At 39.2% G+C, this 25,659-nt stretch overlaps 1 long non-coding RNA gene across 1 annotated transcript in view; it reads left to right on the forward strand.

Moving 5' to 3' along the window:
* The first annotated feature begins 20,392 nt into the window (after positions 1 to 20,392).
* Positions 20,393 to 25,659, forward strand: part of LOC134607975 (uncharacterized) — a 911,454-nt gene continuing 906,187 nt past the window's right edge. The window contains exons 1-2 of the long non-coding RNA XR_010090703.1: positions 20,393 to 20,481; positions 20,551 to 20,604. This is a non-coding gene — a long non-coding RNA (uncharacterized LOC134607975). The remainder of the gene's footprint in view (positions 20,482 to 20,550; positions 20,605 to 25,659) is intronic.

The following is a 25,659-nucleotide window of genomic DNA, read 5'->3' on the forward strand; positions in this document are numbered from 1 at the left end:
GGAATGACAGGTAGTCCCCCTGCTGCCTGAAATAAAATGAAATAAAGTTAACAGTGTAAAATAAAACAATATATACTTAGATCATATATATTTATATATATATATATATTTATATATATATATATATATACACACACACACTTACACATACATACACTGTCTAAGTGTATTTTAATATTAATATATATATATAATTAATTGTATATATATATATATATATATATATATATATATATATATATATATATATATATATACACTGCGTGCAGAATTATTAGGCAAATGAGTATTTTGACCACATCATCCTCTTTATGCATGTTGTCTTACTCCAAGCTGTATAGGCTCGAAAGCCTACTACCAATTAAGCATATTAGGTGATGTGCATCTCTGTAATGAGAAGGGGTGTGGTCTAATGACATCAACACCCTATATCAGGTGTGCATAATTATTAGGCAACCTCCTTTCCTTTGGCAAAATGGGTCAAAAGAAGGACTTGACAGGCTCAGAAAAGTTAAAAATAGTGAGATATCTTGCAGAGGGATGCAGCACTCTTAAAATTGCAAAGCTTCTGAAGCGTGATCATCGAACAATCAAGCGTTTCATTAAAAATAGTCAACAGGGTCGCAAGAAGCGTGTGGAGAAACCAAGGCGCAAAATAACTGCCCATGAACTGAGAAAAGTCAAGCGTGCAGCTGCCAAGATGCCACTTGCCACCAGTCTGGCCATATTTCAGAGCTGCAACATCACTAGAGTGCCCGAAAGCACAAGGTGTGCAATACTCAGAGACATGGTCAAGGTAAGAAAGGCTGAAAGACGACCACCACTGAACAAGACACACAAGCTGAAACGTCAAGACAGGGCCAAGAAATATCTCAAGACTGATTTTTCTAAGGTTTTATGGACTGATGAAATGAGAGTGAGTCTTGATGGGCCAGATGGATGGATTGGTAAAGGGCAGAGAGCTCCAGTCTGACTCAGACGCCAGCAAGGTGGAGGTGGAGTACTGGTTTGGGCTGGTATCATCAAAGATGAGCTTGTGGGGCCTTTTCGGGTTGAGGATGGAGTCAAGCTCAACTCCCAGTTTCTGGAAGACACCTTCTTCAAGCAGTGGTACAGGAAGAAGTCTGCATCCTTCAAGAAAAACATGATTTTCATGCAGGACAATGCTCCATCACACACGTCCAAGTACTCCACAGCGTGGCTGGCAAGAAAGGGTATAAAAGAAGAAAATCTAATGACATGGCCTCCTTGTTCACCTGATCTGAACCCCATTGAGAACCTGTGGTCCATCATCAAATGTGAGATTTACAAGGAGGGAAAACAGTACACCTCTCTGAACAGTGTCTGGGAGGCTGTGGTTGCTGCTGCACGCAATGTTGATGGTGAACAGATCAAAACACTGACAGAATCCATGGATGGCAGGCTTTTGAGTGTCCTTGCAAAGAAAGGTGGCTATATTGGTCACTGATTTGTTTTTGTTATGTTTTTGAATGTCAGAAATGTATATTTGTGAATGTTGAGATGTTATATTGGTTTCACTGGTAAAAATAAATAATTGAAATGGGTATATATTTGTTTTTTGTTAAGTTGCCTAATAATTATGCACAGTAATAGTCACCTGCACACACAGATATCCCCCTAAAATAGCTATAACTAAAAACAAACTAAAAACTACTTCCAAAAATATTCAGCTTTGATATTAATGAGTTTTTGGGGTTCATTGAGAACATGGTTGTTGTTCAATAATAAAATCAATCCTCAAAAATACAACTTGCCTAATAATTCTGCACTCCCTATATATGTATATATATATATATATATATATATATATATATATATAATATCAAAATACACTCGAATGATATTAATTCAATATATATATATATATATATATATATAATTATATTTTTATATGTATATAATGTAAATAAATATATAAATACGTTTAATATATATATATATATATATATAATGTGTAATAAATGAGGGCTTGCACTCACGGTCTGTAGATAGGTAAAATACTTCTTGTTTATTTCAATTCAATAAAACATGGTTGCTGCCATCAACGTTTCAGCCACTCCTGTGGCTTTCATCAGGATCAATTCAGCATACAAAACATTACATGTACAAGCTTCTGCTTATATATAGCTAAACAGATTTAATGATAAAATTAACAATGCTTACCACCTGTGTTTCTCAAACGCCCGGCGTCTATCCCGATCCTGTGCGCATGTGCGAGCACGCCGGAACCGGAAGTGGCGTGCTCGCATCATCTACCCGTTGCCGTGGTTACCCGAAACTCAAACAAGCTCCACGGCAACGGTGTAGTGCTGCACAGCGCCAGGGCATCTACACGATGGAAAATCATAACCATAAAAACATACATTTACTATAACGCTTATCCATTTATGTAGCAGCACCATTTGCAAGGCACACTAACTCCATTATATTGTGGGCATCTATAGAGGCATATCGATCTTATTAAACTAACCCCTTTGAACATCAAAATATTGCAACTCCATATAGACTTTACTTTGCATAATGAGCTCTATTGATTCTATGTTTGAACATCATCAACTAAACATCTAACACTCTAAAGACAGATATATATATCGCACTGTGATGCCTATATCTAATTAAAGTGACATTTAGTGTCTATGCATTTATATACCTACATCAGATTAAAATACCGTGTACATTACCAACTATATTGTACTATAAATTACTCTATGTGTAATATCAAATATTATTACATACACTAATGTGTATCTTAAAGTGCTCTCCCTCATTATCAAATACCGTCTAATCTAACCAGTGTTACTCCACATTATTTAAAGTGATACTTATTACATCTATATACATTAAAGTGATACTAATTGCATTTATATACATTAAAGTGCTCTCTGTAATTAGTAAAGTGAAACTCTGCGTTTTTATATACCACAAAGTGTTATCTGTTAATATATCTTATTCCATAGTGCTTACTGTGAATTCCAACAGACCTGCAAATTGTTTCTCCACACTGTTTAAAGTGATACTTATTGCATTTATATACATTAAAGTGATACTAATTGCATTTATATACATTAAAGTGCTGGCGATAATTAATAAAGTGAGACTCTGTGTTTTTCTGTACAATACAGTGCTATCTGCAGATATATCCTCGTGGGATCTCATATACAACAAACCTACAAATTGTCTCTCCGCACTGTTTAAAGTGATACTTATTGCTTTTATATACAATAAAGTGATACTAATTGCATTTATATACATTAAAGTGCTCTCGGTAATTAATAAAGTGAGACTCTGTGTTTTTCTGTATAATAAAGTGCTATCTGCAGATATATCCTAGTGGGATCTCATATAGTTGAAACTTGTCTTAAATCTCAATATGACTTTAAAGTGATACTAGTTGCATTTATGTACAATGAAATGTTGTTCTCTAATATATAAACTAAAGAGTTAAACACAGGGTTATCATCGTTGCTCTATATATTCCCGTGCACATTGTAACTTATATGGAGAGTATCTACTAATGATAATATAGATATATCTAAACAAATCCCTATATTGTGCTGCTACTATGGATAATCCTATTTGTTAAAACATAGCTTTACTCAAGAGAATTGTAAATATCTATGGCCTTATTCAAATAAAGGGGGCATATGATAATTGTTCATTTAATCCCCTCGGTGCAACTGTGTCCAGTTCGTAAATCTAGTAGGCTTCCTTGCGTACCAACATGTTACCCCTATTACCGCCTCTCATTGGTAGGGGAACGTGGTCAATTGCCACAAATTTCAAAGTAGTTAAGGCATGTCCCTTGTCCAAAAAATGTTTGGCGACAGGTTTATCTGTGATTCCGTCTCTGAAGGCCGTTCTGATGTTGGACCTATGTCCTCTGATTCGTTCACAAAGTTGGGTTTCCGTCTTGCCAATATAACACAATCCGCAGGGGCATGATAATTTGTAGATAATAAATGTGGATTTACAAGTGATAGTGTATCTTATCTTGTAAATCTTATTACTGTGTGGATGCGTGAATGTGCGTGCCGGTACCATATGGCCACACGTCACGCATCCAAGGCAGCGCACACTTCCTCGTATCTGCACCTTCTGAGGTATGGTATAACTTTCCACCGGGTCTGTTCGTACTAGCATATCTTTGAGATTCTTATTTCTGCGGAAACAAATTTTTGGGGGCTGCCTAAATTCACTAGGTAACGCGTCCTCAATTGCCAACATGTTCCAATTCTTTTTGACAATATTAGATATCTTCTGAGCTTTATTATGGAATGTGATAGGGAAGACCAATCCTGGTCTTTCAATAGGGTCCTGGGGCCTGGTCGCTTTGTCTTGTGCTTTTTCCAATGCCAAATCTAAGACTCTCCTGTCATACCCTCGTTCCAGAAATTTGTTTCTCATTTGTACCAATTGTCTTTGTCTGACTTCATCTATCGAGTTGTTCCTTATGACCCTAAGGAATTGTGCATGCGGGATTGAATTTTTCAGATTTCTTGGATGTGCGCTGGTGTAATGTAGGATTGTGTTGCGATCCGTGGGTTTGGAGTACAAACTAAATTCAACGTTGGGATTTACTATAGTAAGTTCCACATCTAGGAAATGTACTTTTTCCGTGCTGATATCTGCCGTCATCCGTACTGGTGTAGGTAGCATGTTGATTGATTCAACCATCTGTTGAGCTTGTTCAATGGTACCTCTCCATAGTATCAGCACATCATCGATGAAGCGGAAATATCTAATAATGTTGTGTCGGTATGGATTCAGTATGTGCTCCTCCTCAAATATGTACATGTATGTGTTTGCATACATGGGCGCCATGGGCGCACCCATCGAGGTTCCTGAGATTTGCATAAACCACTGTTGTTCAAACCTGAAGTAATTATTCTTCAGTACCGCTTCCAATATCTCCAACGTGTACTCGATCGGCGGGCCTCTGTATACCGCTGAGGCACACAGGACCTGTCGCATAGCCTCTATACCATCATCATGAGGGATGATGGTATAGAGGCTACTCACATCCATAGTTATCAAGACAGGGTCTTGTACATCAACGTAAAGCTGCCGTAGAGACTCCAAGAGTGAGTGGGTATCCTTTACGCACGTGTGTAAATTCACCACTGTCTCCTTGAATTGTGCGTCTAGCCACTTGCCCAGAGGTTCTAGGACTCCACCCACCGCCGATACTATCGGTCTTCCCGGTGGTGAGGTCTGGTCCTTGTGGATTTTGGGTATCGTATACATGACTGAGTCCTTGGTGACTTTTGTATAAGGTATACATGACTGAGTCCTTGGTGACTTTTGTATAAGGTATGTATACAGGTTTAGATCTATGTAATTGGCTCTTAATCCCATATTCAATATCTCCTCTATTCTGGCTTGTACCATAGTGGTAGGGTCACCCTCAAGTTCTTTGTATGTATTACCATCTCTCAGTTGCCTCTTAACTTCATCGGCATATTTGTCATAATCCAATATGACAATACCCCCGCCTTTGTCGGCGGGACGTATAACAATGGATGAGTCCCGTGCTAGGCTTTTTATGAGTGAGTGCTGCTTCTTACTAAAATTACTGTGTGTCACACATGGTTGTTGCAGTAGTTTCACAGATTCCGCCTGTACTGTCGATAAGAATGTTTTAATACTTGCTTGGTTACACTGTGGATCAAAGTTAGATTTTGGTCTAAATTTTGTAATCGCTTGTTCTGGATTAGAATGTTGTATTAACGGTCTATTAAAGTGGTCTTTCAAACGCATCGTTCTTCCAAACTTAAAAAGCTCCACATTCCAGGAAAACAGGTTGGGGTTCGTCCCAGGAACAAATGATAGTCCTAATTGAAGGATTTCGATTTCTTCCTTCAGCAATGCTCTCTGGGATAGATTGAATACAGGTACTATCGTCTCAGTGGAGGTCTTCCACGGACAATGAACTTTCCCCTTGTTGCCTCTCCTTGTTCTGCGCCGTTTGCGCCTCTGCCTCTGCTTCTCGTTGTCGTGCCTGAAGGTGCCGTCTCTAAAAAAGTTGCACTCTCTCCATGTGTATCTGTGTCTGAAGCCGATTCTCCAGAAGTCACATCCATAGTATATATTTTCGGTCGCACAATTCTCTTACGGAATCTCCTTGGTTTCTATATAGACTGTGATTGTCTATTGTTGTGACTTAGATAATGATCAGATCACATTTTATGACCAATTTGTGCAGAAATCCAAATCATTCCAAAGGGTTCACATACTTTTTCTTGCAACTGTACACACACTTACACATACATACACATACACTGTCTAAGTGTATTTTAATAATAATATATATATATATATATATTAATATTAATATATATATATATATATATATATATATTTTATTAAGATAGTGATAATATCAAAATACACGTAGAATGATATTAATTCAATATAATATAATTATATTTTTCTATGTATATAATGTAAAATATATAAATACGTTAAAAAAATATATATATATGTGTAATTTCGCTGTGTGTTAATATCAAAATACACTTAGTACATAAATATATATATGTATATATCACTATATGTACACCTACATATAAATACAAATGATTATATATTTTTCACACACAAACGGCACTTACACTGACGATTTTAAACACTAATATTTGTGTTCAGCGAATAACAGTACCCCTCATGTACATGTTTTATGGAGATTATGTCAAAAGTTACTGAGTCAAATTTAAGGCTTGCGTTTTAGTTTTTTCACATTGAAATTCGCCAGATTCGTCACTTTGCCTTTGAGACCGTATGGTAGCCCACTAATGAGAATTACCTCCATGATGGCATACCAATTGCAAAAGTGGCTACTAAAAAAGACTGGACATACCCCATTTGCAATACCTTGGGTTGTCTACTACTGCAAAAAGTTTGCCATCATGGGGGAAATTCTCATTCCTGGGCTACCATACCCTCAAAGGCAACGTAACCAATCTGGCGAATTTCAATGTGAAAGAACTGAAAAATGTAACATGCTATATTTGACCCTGTAACTTCCCAAAACACCATAAAAGCTGTTTTACACGTGAGACATTGCTGAATACAAATATGTGTATTTTATTGAAGTATTAGGACATTCACAAAATGTTAAAACAAGGAAGCAACAGCAGGAATATTTTTTTTTTATTTTTTTTAATGAGGTGGATGAACAAGAGGATGACCTATCCTGAACTGGTATTACTGTGGCTCAAAGTTTCTGTCACATGGCTCAATGTTATATTAACTGACACTAGCTACCCTATTATTGTCCAATCTGCACACCCAAGTGTGTAGTCAACACCAATGGGAGTTAGGAGGATAGACTATGGATTGCCCTCTGCTGTTCCAAAATAATTATTACCGTGTCTAAAGTGGAATTCCACCATGAGCTGACACCCTGTCATAGAGAGCACGTGGGAAGTCCTCTTTTTTCTTGTCCATGCCTCAAGAGTTGGTTGGCCCTGACATTACAGTACAAATGCCCAACAATCCTCATGCATTGCTTTATACTGGTTTGTAGTGAGAATTGGAACTTCTCCACTACATCTACCATACCCAGGCACCATGGGCTGCTACCAGTGTGCCATCAAGGAAAGAAAGGCATGCTGACTAGTTGGAGCACTCCAGAAATATGACCAGACAGATGTATGATTTTGTAAGCCTCTTGTTTTGACATGACACTGAAATGAAATCCGACAAAATATTCAAGAGTAAGCTGGGGGACACTTCCCAGGGATGACGAGGAGTCCAACTGTCACTGTCCTACCTGCCTCTGTAATCGACTGCCACTATACTCAACATCCCCCTGTTCTGCATAAGATTGGTGGTAGTGGAGGGTACTGGAGTACTGCTGCTGTTGCTCCCTGGTTTGTTTGTTTTTTTAATTCATGTTATTGTAGTGATTTCACAGAACCTTATGTTTTTGTTGAAAAACATGTTATTACCTGGTGAATTTACTTCTAATGTAACGTGTTTGACAGCACTGCTGACATCACACACTGCATTGCAGTGCACAGTAATTTGATGCTTGCGTAGCACACAGTTAAAGAAAGAAAGGGTTTGGGAATGGAATCATTTTCACTGATGTTGTACCCTGAATGCAACACACTAAGTGTAGGTAATGATCACTGTGCAGTCAAAATGCAGTCACACACTGTGTATATTGCTGAGGGAAGAAACTTGCAATTTCCAAAGCACATGCAGAGACAAACAAGCACAGTCCAAATCAAATAATCTTTTTCTTACTAGAAATCAATCACAAACTGTGACTGGCAGTAGCAGCTAGACATTTTTTTCTTTTTAAATTTACTTTGGTGACCTATTGTGGGTTGAACTATTGCTGTTCAACCTGCCTCTGCCACCCATTGTCACTAACTTCACCATCCTTTCTGTTTTGCATTTGGAGGGGTGGTAGTCAGGGCCAGCCTTAGGGGTGTGCGAGCTGTACGGCTGCACAGGGCGCCATGGCAACAGGGGAGCCGGGCGGCCGACACAGCTCGCACTCAGTCACTCACAGGCCGGCCCGAATCATGTGCAGAGCAAGTCAAGTGCATAGTGCTGTGCACTTGACTTGCAAATTATGAAGAGAGCAGCGGCCGGGAGAGAGAGGAGTCCAGGAGCATGGAGGAAGAGCATGCTCCGCCTCCACAGTCATTCACGGAAGGATCCGCACAGTGAGTGTGAGGGAGGTAGTCAGTGCTTTGGTATCAAGGTCGGCAGACTGGGACACTGTCAGGAGGGTCCAGGGAGCAGCAAGCTTCAATGTGAGTCTGCTCATTCTTGTTATAACTATTGCTTTTTTTAATAAAAAATATTGTTTTTTTTTTTTTTAAGGGTGGCAGGTGTTTTTGTGTGTGGGGGGGGTTTGCAGAAGGGGGAGCAGAGGTTTTCTAGCTGGGATTTTGGGGAAGGGGTTTTTGTGTAGGGAGGAGCAGAGGTTTTATAGATGGGGTTAGGGGTTTTGTAAAAAAGGGGGTAGGGGTTTTGGTGTAGGGGAGAGGTTTTGTAGAAGAGGGGGCAGGCATTTCTGGTGAAGTGGCAGGGGAAAGGATTTTGTGGAGGGGGCATGGGTTTTGTTACAGGGGGAGCAGGGGATTTGTAGAGGGGGCAGGAGTTTAGTATAAGGGGGCAGGAGTTTAGTATAAAGGGTCAGGGGTTTAGTATAAGGGGGCAGGAGTTTAGTATAAGGGGGCAGGGGTTTAGTATAAGGGGAGCAGGAGTTTTGTAGAAGGGGAGCAGGTGTTTAGTATAAGGGGAGCAGAGGTTTATGTAGAAGGGGAGCAGGGGTTTATGTAGAAGGGGAGCAGAGGTTTATGTAGAAGGGGAGCAGGGGTTTATGTTGAAGGGGAGCAGAGGTTTATGTAGAATGAGTGCAGGGCTTTTGTAGAGGGTGCAAAAAGTGCTATTGATATTATGTGTTTTGTTAAATGGGGAGAAGGTACTTTGTAGAAGGGTGGGCAGGGGTTTTATGAAAGGGAGAGCAGGGGTTTTGTAGAAGGGGCAGGGGTTTTGTAAAAAGGGAGGCAGGGTTTTTGTGGAAGGGTTTTGTAGTAGGCAGAACAGGGCTATTGTAGAAGGGGCAGGGATTTTGCTGAAGGAGGGGCGCCACGTGTTGGGCTCGCACAGGGCACCTGATCACCTAAGGCTGGCCCTGGTGGTAGCAGTAGTGAATGAGGTATCACCTTGGTAGATTATGACAATTCTGCAGACTCTTATACAGCACCAGTGGAACTGCTACCCGCCCTATCACCTTCGTGTTCTGCAACATCTGTTAATACAGATTTGTGGTATCTTTGCAGGAGTTGTTTCACACCGGCATTTCATTCTTCCCCTGCTCACTTTGCTGCATATGTTGCACTTTGCAAGTCAGACTTCTTGGAGGAAACTGAGAGTAATCAAAAAATGTTCTTCACTGGCACTGTAGAGAAGAATCAGCCCTTTGCTTTGCAGGTTGATTTGCAGTGGAAGCAGTCACCACACTAGCTTGTACACTATCACTTGGTTGATTAATGCTAATGGAATGATGATGGCGCCAATATCGATGATGTTGATGATGGTGGTATTGGTTGTGATGGTAACATTGACTGTGGGTGGTACTGTGGGTCATCAACTTTTGTTTTTCAGGACAGAATGCATTATTTCTAAGCTACCATACAATCAGCACTCATTATTTAATTTTTTATTTTTTTTATAAATTTGAGCAGCACATGAGTAATTTTCAGCAAAATGTCACCTTGCAATGTCACAGGGAAATATCCTCATGAAACTGTACAAGGATATTGACAATAGTAAGGATTCAAGGTGTATTTAAGATCAAAATAGACGAACTGGAAAAATTATCCAAGTCAGGCCGGGAGAGAGAGGAGTTCAGGAGCATGGAGGAAGAGCATGCTCCGCCTCCACAGTCATTTGCAGAAGGATCCGCAAAGTGAGTGTGAGGGAGGGGGTCAGTGCTTTGGTATCAAGGTCGGCAGACTGGGACACTGTCAGGAGGGTCCAGGGAGCAGCAAGCTTCAATGTGAGTCTGCTCATTCTTGTTATAACTATTGCTTTCCATTCATCTACTCTAGCTTTAGACATGAAATTCTTTTAATTCCCTTTATATTCTCACTGTAGTGAATAACCCTGTTAATACTCTCCTCTCATAAATATTTTGCAAATCATATATGTGCAGTTATACTCCATTCCCATAGCCCTGATTATATTTGAGGGCAAGTAAAGGGAATCAAATATGAGGAACTATGAATTTTTTTTTATGCTTGATTTATACTGCTACCTTTTTTAAACCAATTTAGTAAATGTTTGTTTCTCATGTGATTACAGCTTCATTTATTCCTACAGATCACAATGGAGACCACGATTGCTATTATCTTATACTGATCCACTGATATATTGTCATGAATAATAAAATGACAAATACCCACACACATAATTGTGCATTTCCTTGCTCTTGCCTTGTCTTATGTATATAACCTTATTCCTTTATAGCCTCAGTTCCTGTTGGTCCAATGTAACCAGTCCAGTTACTTCACTCATCATTGGCTTCAGACCTTGGTTCATGTTCCTGACAGTGCCGGTGTAAGACTTTTTTATTCCATAGACAAGACCAGCTTCTTGCATCTCCTCCACCCAAAACAAAAAATTCCAACTTTCTATCTTTCTCCTCCATTTGTGTGTCTATTTTCCCCTTCCCCAGCCCCTCTGTGTGTCTCTTTCTCCCCAGCACGTTTGTTGTTCGCTATCTCCCCAGCCCCTTTTTATGTCTCTTTATCCCCGCCAGCTGCTTTTTGTGGCTCTTTATCTCCCAGCCCCTCTATGTGTCTCTTTGACACCTGACCGTGTGTGTCTTTTTTTCCTCTTTCTATGTGTTTCCCCCCCAGCCCCCTTGTGTTTCATACTCCCTCAGCCCCTTTGTGTCTCTTTCTCCCCAGTCCCTTTTCATATCTCTCTTCTCCCCTAGCCTCACTCTGTATTTTTTGTCCTCCCAGTTCTTCCTTTTTTCTTTGCTTCCCCAACACATCTGTATGTCTCTTTATCCCCCAACACCTATGTGTGTCTCTTTCTTTCCTTCCAGAGCCCCTCTATATGTCTCTTCCCCCAGCACCTTTGTGGTCACTTTATTCCCCCATCCCCATGTGTGTCTCTTTCCCAAGTCCCTTTGTATGTCTTTCTCCATCCCAGACCCTATGTGTGCTTATTTTACCCCAGCCTATTTTTGTATCTCCCTCCCTCGAGCTTCTCTGCATGTCTCTCCCCCTCCCCCCCCCCCGTAACTTTTTGGGTCTCTACATACCTCACTGGCATCTTATTGTATCTCTATCTTCCCAGGCTGTTCTGTGTGTCTCTTTCTTACCCCAGCCAGTTTTTTTGTTTTTTTAACCTCAGCCCATTTTTGTGTCTCTCTTCTCCCACCAGGCTCTCTGTGTCGATTTGTACACCCTGCCCCTCTGTGTGTCTTTGTCCCCCCCCCCAGCTCACTGTGTGTCTCTTTGTCCCCCCAGTCCCTCTGTGTGTCTTTTTGTACCCCCCGACCCTCTGTGTGTCTCTCTGCCCCCTAGCCCATCAGTGTGTCTCTTTGTCATCCCCCCAGTCCTTTTGTGCACTTCTTTGCCCCCTCAGCCCTCTGTGTGCCTCTTTGTCTCCGCCTCCTATGCCAGCTTACCTCCCTCCAAACTGTGGACAGCATTGGAGGAATTACATTTTTTTTTAAATGTTTATTCTTGTTGTGCTTCAGAGTAACAAACAGTTTTGCACTGCCCTGACAGCGGTATCTGAAAGTGAGTGCGAGATAAAATAAAATAACAAAATAAAATAGGTGCCAGTTAGGCGTTAGTAGGAGTACTGGTGTAGTATATGCATTTTATTACATGCTTGTGATAATAGGAATTAAGGACAAGATAAGTCAGGTTAGATAGGACAATCTGCACCAGTGTAAGAAAAGATTACTTGCTAGTTTTCCAGGTCTAACTTTAGTACCTGGCTTTTCGAGGTTTCAGAAACAGACAAGTATGTTATGAAGCCTGTGTACGTGGAGACTGTCATGCCTAATTAACACTGTGTGATGAGATTAATGAATTACACTGTTGCTAAGCTTCTTTAGTGCCACACGATTTGGCCCGCCTGTGCAGTATGTTAGATCAGTGTAATATCTGGGGCACTCCCCGTGCTGTACTCTACCCACAATGCTTTCAAAAACGATAGTTGTTCATCTCGTGTGTATTATTAGCGGAGGAGTGCTGGGCGATAAATAGTAAATAGTAGAATGTGGGAGATAAATATGCAATTCCGTTTAAATAGGCCCCCGAGACCCAAACAACTGTCACCCTTTCTGCATACGTAAAGTTTCGCAAGTGAACTTAAACTATAAAGCAAAAATAATACAACAAGAGTACTTTGAGGGCCCACATGTATGAGGGAAGCAATGGTTGGCAGACGTCACTTGGCTATGCAGGAAAAGCTACAGCTGACAATGCCTGATCAATGTTCACAGTCAGCCAATGCCTAAACTAGGCAGTGAAACAGCAGAGTGGTATGGGGGATCCATAGGGCAATGGTGAGGTATGGGCAGCGAGAGTCCCTCCTCCAGCCCCAGGCATGTAGGTCCGCATCCATGATCCACAGACTCGGGAACGCTGTGTGGCCGGGTCTTTCCCTTTGCAGGCGCTGTGGAAGACCCTGATATTCTGGTGGTCTTCTGGCATTGTGGGTGATGCCATGAAATTATCCTCCGCAAGGCCTTCGGCCAAGGTATGCAGGCAGAATTAGTGGCTTGTGCTCTGTGCAGGAGTCTCCCCGATAGAGGCCCGCTTGGCCCTCAGTCACATCCCCTTTCACTAGTCTGCCCCCATGTGTCTTCCTATTCAGTTTTATACCATGTAGTTCTCCTGGATTCTCTAATAAAACACTTACTTTATTACCAAGCCATTTCAAGTATAAATAAGGATATTCTACCTCACTTTTTGCTTCATTATTATTATTTATTATTTTATTTATAAAATATTTTATCAAGAAAGATACATTGAGATTTCTCTCATTTTCAAGTATGTACTGGGTCCACAAAACATTGCATTGATACAAATTGGGTACAGTAAAATACAAAAACAATATTAATACACAATATATACAAAATTTAACATAGAACAGGTAAGAAATATATAATCAACCATAGCACGTGCATTCTGTTTTGAGGTATGTAGAGTGGCATCTCTTAAAGGACTTTAGGCTGGGGGAAGATTTTAAAGTGTGCGGGAGGTTGTTCCATAATTGCCATGCTCTGTAGGAAAAGGATGATCGGGCTGCTTTCTTTTTGTATTGAGGTAGACTAAATAAAGTGCTGGTACCGGATCGGAGGTTATAAGAGGTGGGAACAGCTGAGGAGAGCATTCTGCTTAGTTAGGGAGGGAGCTTCCCAGAAAAGTTCTTAAACACAAGGCTGGAAAGATGAAGATTGCGTCTGGATTCCATCGATAACCAGTTTAGTTCTTTTAGCATGTCACAATGGTGGGTCCTGTAATTACATTGTAGCACAAATCCGTAGGAATTGTATAATTTGTGTAATTTAGGTACTGTTCCAAAGATCATTGTGACAGTTTTGTCAGTGTTTAGGAAGAGTTTGTTTTTTGCAATCCACTTTTCTACCTCTGTGAACTGGTCTTGGAGCACAGCCTCAAGCTGCGGTAGATTGGATTTGCTTGCATAGATTACTGTGTCATCTGCGTACATGTGTACATTTGAGGATTTGCAGACATTAGGCAGATCATTTATAAATAATGTGAATAGTAGGGGGCCGAAAATAGAACCTTGGGGAACACCACATGTGACTGGGAGAGGGAGGGAGTCGCTGTCAGAAATGGACACATATTGTGAGCGATCCGATACATATGATTGAAACCAGGTTAGCGGACAATCACCAATACCTGAGTTTTTGAGTTTGTGCAGTAGAATGTCATGGTCTACTGTGTCAAAAGCCTTTGCAAAATCAAGGAAAATAGCTCCAGTTAGGTCTCCTTGTTCCATGCCAGTTTGGATGTCATTGCAAACTTTTAAGAGGGCAATTGTAGTGGAGTGATTCGGGCAAAAACCTGATTATTCATCATTATTGCTCTGTTATAGCATCTAACTTGTTTCTAACCAAATGAATTCCAATGTGTATTACCTCAAGTGTCAAAGTCTATGCCAAGAGTGACAAAGTAAAGTCATTTAATTCACTGCTTTAACTATTGCTTCCTCAAATTATTGCACAATATTACACCATCACTAATAAGTATCATGGCAGTAATATTGTACACAGGCATTGGCAGCCTTACCTTGTATAAACGTGTCCTCTACATGTGCTAGAATGCAGTTTGTCTATGCCTCTTGGAACAAAGAAACACTTAAGCACAATTACACTAGTTCTTTACCTAAATATGGAAAATATATCACATTATCATTTCCTCCAGTTATAAGAATCAATTAGATTTTCTATCACAAGAGGTCATAATGTTTTTCATAGCATTTTGTGTTGTTCTGTACAATGAATTTACATACAATATGCATTTAGAATAATTTCTGCCAGCACACCATAAAGGCTGATGTATGAGCTAAACTTGCCTGTTGAGAGGATTAGGTTTATAATTAACAGGGTTTCTAGTCAGCATGGTAAAAACCTGTAACCAAATTTACAGCATGGGAATTATGGGAAATTGTTTGATACCAGAACGTGTCACAATTGTGTTCTTGAAATTAGAAACTGTGCTGGTTGAGAAAATAAAAAGTAAAAATGATTTGTGAGGGTTATAGAGGATGCTAGAACAGGTAGAGGTGTTTGCCAGGGGCTAGGCACTACAAAATATTATTAAAATTAAGGCCAGGTCTAGGTGGATGTGAAAGTTCCTTTCAATTTATTTTCTTCTTTTTTATCAAAAATAATTGGAACCTTCATCAAATGCTCAAGTTTCAGTCCAGCAAACCAGTCAGCATTTTCGCTACTAAAAAGAGGCCAGATGGATACACCAATATAGAGTATTTTCAGTAGATCCATGCAATGCAATACTGCTGCCTCATTCTAATCACATACACCATAAAGCATTAAAAAGAAAAGCTGTGTTATGTATATGTTGCATATTTTATTTTACAATGGTATATTAGTGGATGTATTACTAAAATGTTACAAAGATATTTTTTTCAGTGTATATATAAAACACACAATTAACTTTAATTAAATTCATTTCAATTTATGTCCTTATATAAAATCAGTCCAAAGTATAATTATATGGCTTTATGCAGTCAGAGAGATCAACTTTGTCTGAGAAAATAATATGAATTTTCACATGTACACCTACTGTAGCTGTACATGTGCAGTTTGCTTTACATTTATCAAGAGTGCCCCATTTAATTTGTATAATTACTGCAAGAATTGTCTAGGCAAATTTCTACACTATACTAGAGCTTTGCCAATGCTATAAACATTCTCCACACATATGGCTTTAATCACATTAAGAAACTACAGATTTTATAATTCGAGTGCAATAGTACAGGCCAGCCTGCGCACATATAGACCTCTTTGTTTGAATTTAGTCTTTGGTTGAATGACCTTAACAAATTTCTATTCGTTTTAAATACCTATAACAGGTATGCATCACTAAATTCCTTAGTCTTTTCTTGTGCGAGGGAAAGTGCTAAATTACGAAGGGATTTTAAAGCCTAGGTTAACTTCGGGAACACAGACTGAAGATTTGAGCCAGGCCAGTTATGTTAAAATGGCCACAAGCTTCTTTATTTTTCTGCTGAGTTCCACTGCCAGCAATAGTGACACATTTCTTTTGATTTCAATTTATTAACAGGTTTTTGTAAAAAATAATAATAACAATAACCGTAAATGGGAAGATCCTATTCTCTTATAAGTTGATTTACCAGAGCACAATGCTGTTTAAAAAAAACATGTCAGCAAAGTTATGCCATAAATGCTACTAACAGGCAAAACTTTACTGTAATGCCAACTAGTTAAGGACTCCCATAAAAGGGGTTAACCCCTTAAACCTGGATGAGAAGCAAAGAAAAGTCCATGCACTTGAGCCCAAAAGAAGTTGACCACATATGGGAAATAACCCCTTAAATTTTGTGGAGAGGCTAGAAGATCCCGATCTTCTGACTTCATTGGATGTCAAACTCTGATTAACCCTTTAGAGTGGAAAATCCCTATGGATTATCCATGTTAAATGAACCTACCTAACCCCCTTACGTTAATATTTAATGCTCACACTTACTACACAATACTTGTAAAAAATTGTTTATACTTAACTTGTTAAAATCTTCTTTCTTTGGCTGTAAAACAGATCAAAACATCATATACCAATAACATCATATACCAATGCTAAAAAAAAAAGAGGATCTCTCTTGTCAGCCTGTGCAGGGCTAGTTCTATCCAAATACTGGCCCTGCTGTGTGACATGAGGGCCGTTGGGGAGATCAAAGACCTCCCTCACCGGCCAAAAGATATTGAAATCCAGAGACAGGAGAGACCCGGGAACCTCTAAGGTGCAGCTCCACTGGGTTCTTCCTCTTGTGAGGAAGGGTTCTAGCCCTATGAGCTGCAGTAGGTCTGGCAGTAGGTCATATATGCCAGATTGCTAGACACGATTCAGTTCCAAAGTGGTAATGTTCCAGTTGATCAATAATTATACTCATATTGTAACTTTAGACCACATTGGTTTGTCTCTATTTATATTTCCCATACTTGAAAGATACTAAAATAAAAGTAAATACTGCAGCATAATACATATAAAATAAACCATAATATCGTGGTTTACTATTATTATTACCATAGTATGTTTTTTTAATTCTTTAGTCTTAGTAATGACTCAATGACAGTTATTGTGTACCCTGTATCATTATAAACAGCTTCACAATCTGAAATGGGAGATTCTCAGGGTGTCCACTTTGGATGGCACTAGTATGCTTTAATGGTGTAATTGAAATACTTGAGCTTTTAAAATGCACCACAATATGTCATGAACTCAGTATCATCACCAGTTGGAAAAAACAACAATGTAGAGGTTGATAATTTAGGACTGTAATCTTACAAAATCCTTGCAAAAGTAAGTATCTATATTTAGGATATGTAGCTTAGTACTGTAGCACACATGAAAGTTAAGAAATTAACTCTTAAATTAGTTAGCATACATGAGGTTTACAAAAAAAATCTAATTTTGTGCATAAGTGAATGTCTCAAAACACAATAACATGTAATTTAGCAAAGATTAATGGTAACGTATTCACATAAAATGTGTTAAAATAGTGTTAGATAAATAACATATTATGTCTATTATATATATATTATTATTGCCATTTATATAGGACCAACAGATTCCATAGCATATATACAGGGAGTGCAGAATTATTAGGCAAATGAGTATTTTGACCACATCATCCTCTTTATGCATGTTGTCTTACTCCAAGCTGTATAGGCTCGAAAGCCTACTACCAATTAAGCATATTAGGTGATGTGCATCTCTGTAATGAGAAGGGGTGTGTTCTAATGACATCAACACCCTGTATCAGGTGTGCATAATTATTAGGCAACTTCCTTTCCTTTGGCAAAATGGGTCAAAAAAAGGACTTGACAGGCTCAGAAAAGTCAAAAATAGTGAGATATCTTGCAGAGGGATGCAGCACTCTTAAAATTGCAAAGCTTCTGAAGCGTGATCATCGAACAATCAAGCGTTTCATTCAAAATAGTCAACAGGGTCGCAAGAAGCGTGTGGAGAAACCAAGGCGCAAAATAACTGCCCATGAACTGAGAAAAGTCAAGCGTGCAGCTGCCAAGATGCCACTTGCCACCAGTTTGGCCATATTTCAGAGCTGCAACATCACTGGAGTGCCCAAAAGCACAAGGTGTGCAATACTCAGAGACATGGCCAAGGTAAGAAAGGCTGAAAGACGACCACCACTGAACAAGACACACAAGCTGAAACGTCAAGACTGGGCCAAGAAACATCTCAAGACTGATTTTATGGACTGATGAAATGAGAGTGAGTCTTGATGGGCCAGATGGATGGGCCCGTGGCTGGATTGGTAAAGGGCAGAGAGCTCCAGTCCGACTCAGACGCCAGCAAGGTGGAGGTGGAGTTCTGGTTTGGGCTGGTATCATCAAAGATGAGCTTGTGGGGCCTTTTCGGGTTGAGGATGGAGTCAAGCTCAACTCCCAGTCCTACTGCCAGTTTCTGGAAGACACCTTCTTCAAGCAGTGGTACAGGAAGAAGTCTGCATCCTTCAAGAAAAACATGATTTTCATGCAGGACAATGCTCCATCACACGCGACCAAGTACTCCACAGCGTGGCTGGCAAGAAAGGGTATAAAAGAAGAAAATCTAATGACATGGCCTCCTTGTTCACCTGATCTGAACCCCATTGAGAACCTGTGGTCCATCATCAAATGTGAGATTTACAAGGAGGGAAAACAGTACACCTCTCTGAACAGTGTCTGGGAGGCTGTGGTTGCTGCTGCATGCAATGTTGATGGTGAACAGATCAAAACACTGACATAATCCATGGATGGCAGGCTTTTGAGTGTCCTTGCAAAGAAAGGTGGCTATATTGGTCACTGATTTGTTTTTGTTATGTTTTTGAATGTCAGAAATGTATATTTGTGAATGTTGAGCTGTTATATTGGTTTCACTGGTAAAAATAAATAATTGAAATGGGTATATATTTGTTTTTTGTTAAGTTGCCTAATAATTATGCACAGTAATAGTCACCTGCACACACAGGTATCCCCCTAAAATAGCTAAAACTAAAAACAAACTAAAAACTACTTCCAAAAATATTCAGCTTTGATATTAATGAGTTTTATGGGTTCAGTGAGAACATGGTTGTTGTTCAATAATAAAATTAATCCTCAAAAATACAACTTGCCTAATAATTCTGCACTCCCTGTATGTATATATTATACCCAAGGGGCCTTAATGAACGCAATATTTTACACAGGTTTTTGCCTAAAAGAGAAGGTTTTGTCCTGGGACTGATCCTTCAGCTATGCTTTACTATGTTTTTTTTATTTATTATAATTGTTTTGATTTAGTATATTTGATGTGCTGTTTGGATTAAGAGATATATATCTACATTTTGATGTGATGTAATTTCAGACTTGAACAGTTTGATACAGTGTGAACACCTCCCAGTTAGAGGATTTGCGTATTTGCATCCGCCAGGATTGAATTTATTAATTCATACCAATATAGTATACTTAATAGTGGTATTTCTATATCATACTGTTTTTTTGGCATACCTTTGTAAAATAATGGATCTCTTTTTATTATTATTTTTATTTGAATTTTGTTCAAGTACAGGCAATTGCATGCCGAACTATGGATTCCATTTGTCCATTATATGGATAGCTTTTCCTTGAATGCAGTTTGCTCCTTTTGTGAACCAGTATGCTACCTTTTGAGTGTTATAACACACGTGCTGATTACATAGCGTATACATTGTGACTACACTTCGGTAAGTTATCCTATATTGCACTTTATTTTATGTTAAAATGACACTTCCTATTTGGTGGTAAAATGTGTTTTATATGTGATATGATGCACTGCTTATCTGTAGGTATACTCCTCTTGCTTGGTTCCCTGTGTATTCCGGTTTAGTGATATTTCTCTTGTGAACCTTTTGCTACTTGGTGTCAGACACTGTGGTCGGACAGCTATTGAAACAAACTATGTAAACAATCTTGCAATTTAAGTAATATTGACAGTGGGAGACTCTCTCAGTGAATGGTGTACATGGTGTCACCTCAGTGGCGGATCCAGAGCCTGACCTCGGGAGGGGCACTTGTAGATTTAAATAAATAATCCAGGCACAATAACCACTACAGGGATCCCATCCCAGAGTAAGTAGTCAAACCGTTTAAGAACAGTTTGACAACTTACCTGGGAACTGCTGGGATATAGGGCATAGGAGCAGTGGTATGTGTGAAGGGTGAAGTGTGTGTGAAAGGTGCAGTGCAGTGTGTGTGTGTGTGTGTGAGCGGTGAAGTGTGTGTGTGAGTGTGTGAGGGCAGCAGTGTATGTCAGGGTTGCAGTGTGTGTGTTAGGCGTCAGTGTGTGTGTAGGGCAGTGTGTGTGTAAGAGGTGCAGTGTGTGTGAGAGTTGCAGTGTATGTTTGTTTGGGGCAGTGTGTGTATGGGGGTACTGTATATTTGTGTGGGGCAGTGTGTGTATGGAGGGCACTGTATGTGTGTTTGGGGCAGTGTGTGTATGGGGGGGCACTGTATATGTGTGGGGCAGTGTGTGTATGGGGGCACTGTGTGTGGGGGGGGCAATGTACGTGTGTATGGGGAGCACTGTATGTGTGTGGGGGGCAATGTGTCTATGGGTGTGCAGTGTGTGTGTGTGAGGCAGTGTGTGTATGGGTGGCAGTGTTTGTGGGGCAGTGTGTGAGTGTGGGGCAGTGTATGTATGCGGGGGCAGTGTGTGTGTGGGGGCAGTGTGTGTATGGGGGTAGTGTGTGTGTGGGGCAGTGTGTATGTGTGGGGCAGTGTGTGTATGGGGGTAGTGTGTGTGTGGGGCAGTGTGTATGTGTGGGGCAGTGTGTGTATGGGGGGCACTGTATGTATGTGGGGCAGTGTGTGTATGGGGTCACTGTTTGTGTGTGGGGCAATGTACGTGTGTATGGGGAGCACTGTATGTGTGTTGGGGGCAATGTGTCTATGGGTGTGCAGTGTGTGTGTGTGTGAGGCAGTGTGTATATAGGTGGCAGTGTGTGTGGGGCAGTGTGTGAGTGTGGGGCAGTGTATGTATGGGGGGCAGTGTGTGTGTGGGGGGCAGTGTGTGTATGGGTGTGCAGTGTGTGTGTGTGTGTGTGTGAGGCAGTGTGTGTATGGGGGGCAGTGTGTGTGTGTGTTGGGGCAGTGTGTGTATGGGAGGGAAGGAGGGTAGGGAGGCTTTTTAATAATGTTTTTTTTTTATTTAAAAAAAATATATTTATGTCCCCCCTCCCTTATGTCCCTGGACATTTCTCCATCCCTGGTGGTTCAGTGAGGATTAACTGGTGGTCCCAGTGGTGAGGTGAACTCTAGCCTGTAGCGCCAGGGCTAGAGTTCACTCTTGTGAGATTTGGAGCGTTGCCGTGGTAACCGCGGCAACGCTCCATGCTCGCGAGAGAAGGACCCAGAGGAGCTGCAGGCTGAGCTCCCGGGTCCTCTTTCCACTGGCAGATCAGGCTCTCTCCCTCCCTCCGCTGCCCGCACTCTCTGAGCTCCCTTCCCTGGTCCGCAGGCACATTACAGGGCTGGCACTTGGACAATGCCAGCCCTTCATTAGCCGGCAGGGGAGAATCTCAGGGGTGGGGGGGGCAATTGCCCCATTGCCCCCCCACTCCCGGATCCACCACTGTGTCACCTTGATATTCACAATTCTGTGTATAAGTGATGGATGAGAGTGTTGGGCATGTGGTTCATTTATATGTTTATGCACCATTAGATTTGATCGGGTGTCGCCGCTCTTGGGTGATTGCTTTGTGCTTTCCCTGGGTGATTACTTTGTACTAATTGGTTGGAACTGGTAACATAATGTATGCATCTTGGGTATTTAAGAGTGTTTGTAGTTAGTAACAGTTATCCTGATGAAAGTCTTTGATAGACTGAAACATTGATGCAATGTGACTGTATTTACAACAAATATTTGAACTTGGTTGAAAAGTCCAGTGAGAGCTCTCCTTCATGACCAATATATATATATTATTATTTTTATTATTATTTTTTTCATTTATATAAATATATATATATTTGGATGACAATTGTGGTTGCTATGAAAATTAAACAGAGGGCAAACATAACAGGATAAATGCATTTATGCATTTGAGAGCTTATACTTAACTGCACTAATTATCTACAGATTATTATAGGCAAAACTATGAATATTTATTTTATTGCCTTGTATTTTTCATACAAAAATACCTCATTTTGTATGTGTCACCATTTGAACTTCAGGTTTCACCCTTTCCTATAAATGAATGAATTAGAATGGCATCAATATAGATAGGTGGCAAACAGTTTGATGTATATATTGTAGCAATATTTTTGTTTCATAACTCGCATTGCAATGCATTTTTTCTTCTTCTTTGAGAACTCACTAACTTATGATATCCCATAACATTGAACTTAAAAAAAAAAAAAATCAAGGTGGAGGTCTCACACAATAACTTAAGCTTGCAGTAGCAATAATATTTTCCCTTCCTTTGTAAGCCTTTCAAAAATAGTCTAGAATTTTATTGTAAATAAATGATTCAATCAATACTTATTAAGGCACTTAAATCAAATATAACAAATTGTAGAAAGGTCATAGTAAAAAAAAAAGGATATGAACTTCAAGACATTTGTTTTGCATTAAAGAAGATTAGTTTCTAAAATGCTAAAACACTAATGTAGGTTGAAATAATTGGTTTGGGAAACATGATGACATCAAGTTAATTTTTTTTTAAAAACTATTGCTTTACTATTGATTTTTTTATTCTAAATTTTACAATCTGTTATTTAGCATTCAGCATTTTTTTTATTTTGCGTAAAGCTAAAAATATTAACTGTAAGTCAAAAAAGAATATCTAAGATGTAAGGAGACTAGATTAATGTCAGACAACATGAAATATTTGAATATTAACATTGATAGATATCTTTATTATGTGACTGCTACTAAGTTCGTTCTCCTGCTTAAATCATGTTCTAATTTATCAGCAATGAGTTTGGCATGAACAGGACATCAGATAAAACAGACACTAGTGGATGGGGAATTGCTTGTAGCTGGGAATACTGACAGTATATTTTTCTCTTAACTTTGACACACTTTGCTGTCTTTCCCACAGAGATATTAGTTACTGCTTCCGTAGAAATTTGAGTTGTTATATTTAATTGTCTCAATTTCTTGAGTGTGGGAAAAGCTTAACCTTGTTTTCAAATATATTTTTTTCTCTAAAAATATAAAAAGTTGTCTAATTCTACTGTACCATCACAAATCTTTACACTATAACTCAGTGGACATTGCTGCAGGATGCTAAACCGATAATTAAGTCAACTTCAGGTTAGTTATTGCATTATGAGATCTTAGTGACTTTTGCAACCTATTTGATTAGAACTACTATGTTGTACTTTATGTCTGCTGATGTATCATGACATAATCAGTTAAGTGATAATCCTTTTTATTAACAAATGTGTTTTATTAAAATCTAGTAAAAGATTTACTTGAAACATGGTATGTGAAATGAGTCTAAATGTAGGATAAAACAAACATTTTATGTGTGTGCAGCCGTCCATGGATACCTAGAAATGGACTCATATAAATGTACACAATTTTTTTTATTTGTTTATCCTTTACAGAAATATAGTGATCAAAAGCTTTAGAGATTTTATGGTACCCTGTACATAGCAGGATTGATTATGACAGGATTGACTGTGACATAAGCCATAAAGTGAAAAGAAAATGTAATGTTACATCATGGGTGATGTCACTCATTCAACCTCTCATTTCAACCAGTCTTTGCCTTCAGAGCGTATATTAAATTATGGTGCATGCAATCTTGTTCAGTCATGTTAAAAAGTCCTGTTAATGGACTGAAACACTGACTGTGACTTTTTTTGCATGTGTCTGTCTCGGTAAGAGCAACTCAACAGCATTATATTAAAGTTCTTCTAGTGCACTTTAACTTTGTCTATACTAGTAGGTCAGCATTCTGAGCATTCAGGGATTGAGATACTGAGGGAGACCTGAGTAGCACTGAGCCACTGTTGTGTATATATATGGCTTGGCACTCTCCTTTCAAATAAACCAGCAAACCTTGCCTGGGTGCATAAACCCACGTTGAAATATATCCATAGAGTGTGCCAAGCTTTAAATGTTCATAGCTTATTGGATACACAATTCATATATTTGAATGAATTGCTTTATTGAAGAATTGTGCAGGCACCCATGTCCAGGTGAGCAGTGTCAGAGAGGGTAGTTGAAAATGACTGGGCTAAGATCTGTTTGACTTAATAGTTTCAGACAGACAAGCAAGTACTGGCCAACCAAGCAAACATTGTGGTGGTGGACAATGAACTGAAGATTGCAAAGCTGGTGGATGTGGAAATGACCACAACATCAATAAGAAGCAACAAGAGAAGGTGGATAAATACCAAGGGATGAAAGAGGAGCTAGAAAGGCTGCAACCCCACAAGCTGCAAGAGTGGGTTCAGCATATTCCAAGTGTGACACCTGAGACTCCCAGGCATCTAGTAGAGGACCCAAGACTGAGGAATACACACACACAAAAAAAAACCCAATGTGTGATAAAATCAATTATATTATTTTATGTAATCAATGCATACTTTGTAAGGGATATTAGATGATTTTGGTATTTGTAAAGAGAGGAAACATTTTTATCTAAAATAGATTATTTGGAACCAGTTAAAATTGTATTAACTTGTGGTTAATAGGAATACTTAGGTTTGAAACACTCTCTATATGAATGCTTTAAAGTGTTACAGTAAACTGTTATAGCTCCCAGATTTATTTTTCTGTTCGAAGAAATGTTCACAAGTAGAACCTTTTATTCAGAAAATACAAAGCAACTTCAGGTACTATGCAAAGTGGGCTATCTATTCCAAATGCAAACATTATTCTATTTTCTATAGCCAGCAATAGTTTAACAGAAGCAAAAAGCTCAGCATGTCAGAAACTAATATGGCGAAAAAAGGCTTTCATTTGTCTACAAAAAATATATTTTTTACCACAGTGCGAAAACATAATAATAGATAATATAATAATAGAAAAAGACAGACACACATTATTATTATTATTATACTTTGGCTCTTTCAAATGATAACACAGTATTTAAAATTATAGAGAGGTACAATTAAAAACAGCAATTTGATATATGAGATAATATTGTATTCATATTTCCTCTTTGTTTATCATTACTTGAAAACATTTTGCAGTGCCATATACATATGAACGCAAACAAACATGACCATTCTCTTACTTACATGATATTTCCTAAGTGCTACCTGCATGTGTATCATTGTGTAGGTCTATATGTTTACCAGTGTAATGGTGTATCTGTATATGTGTGTCAGTGTGTGTATCTCTGTGTCTGAATGTGTGTCTGTATGTGTGTATCTGTGTGTAT

This window comes from Pelobates fuscus, chromosome 4, assembly GCF_036172605.1.
Source record: "Pelobates fuscus isolate aPelFus1 chromosome 4, aPelFus1.pri, whole genome shotgun sequence".
NCBI lineage: Eukaryota > Metazoa > Chordata > Amphibia > Anura > Pelobatidae > Pelobates > Pelobates fuscus.